Genomic DNA, 907 nt, shown 5'->3' on the forward strand with positions numbered 1-907 from the left:
CTCCACACTGAGCCTAGAGTCTGCTCAGGTTTCTCTCTCTCTCCCTCTGCCCGTGCACTTTCTGCCTGCGTGCACTTTCTCTAGATAGATATATAGATAGGTAGATAGAAGAATCTATTGAGCTAAATAACTGGAGCATTTGTCCCAAGCATGGTAAGTTCTCTCTAGACTTTGTTTTGGGGGGCAAAGCTTAGACTGTCCTTCGTCACGGCTGGCTGCCTGGCCCGGCACGTTTCATCATCTTTCTGATTTGCTACTGGAGCAAATGAAGAACAAATAGGTTCTGAGGAAAGAGGATCTAACTATGGCTCACTTCCAAGCATGACGCACAGACTTCAGTGCACGATGAGCTTTGGGACGGCGGGTATGGCTCCCTGCAAGACCACTGCGCGTTCCAGCTGTGCAAAGATGCCGGCTATGCGGGGTGACCTTGTGTCCTTGGTTTCCAGGCATACCCCAAGCTTATACCTCCCGTCCCAACGTAATTACTAATATCATCCACTTTCACTCTCAAATGTGTCCCAGTTTCCCCAGAAGTGAGCTGCCGTGAGTAACCTTTGAAAAAATGTGATGTTGTGACATTGTCTTCCCTAGGGCAGTTGATTATCATAAAAGAAGGAGGAGGAGGAGGAGGAGGGGAATTGGAGAAATGGGAAACATGTTCGAATCCAACTTCTGAATGGTGACTAGGTCTTTCCTGCCCTCTTAGGTCAATCATGTTCACCATCTTGAGAGACCCGAGGGGGTTGAGCTTCCCAAATAACTCCACTCTTCCTCCACTTGACTCCCCTGCACACGCAGAAGTATTTGTGAAACGCGGGAAACTCTACTCCTAGAAGCTTCTCGAATGTAAGCTGTTGCAAGGCAAGTAGTATGCTGTTCCCCTTTGCCAAGGATAATATAGGCT

Source organism: Panthera pardus, unplaced genomic scaffold (genome assembly GCF_024362965.1).
Source record: "Panthera pardus isolate Hobbes unplaced genomic scaffold, ASM2436296v1 HiC_scaffold_2, whole genome shotgun sequence".
Taxonomy (NCBI): Eukaryota; Metazoa; Chordata; class Mammalia; order Carnivora; family Felidae; genus Panthera; species Panthera pardus.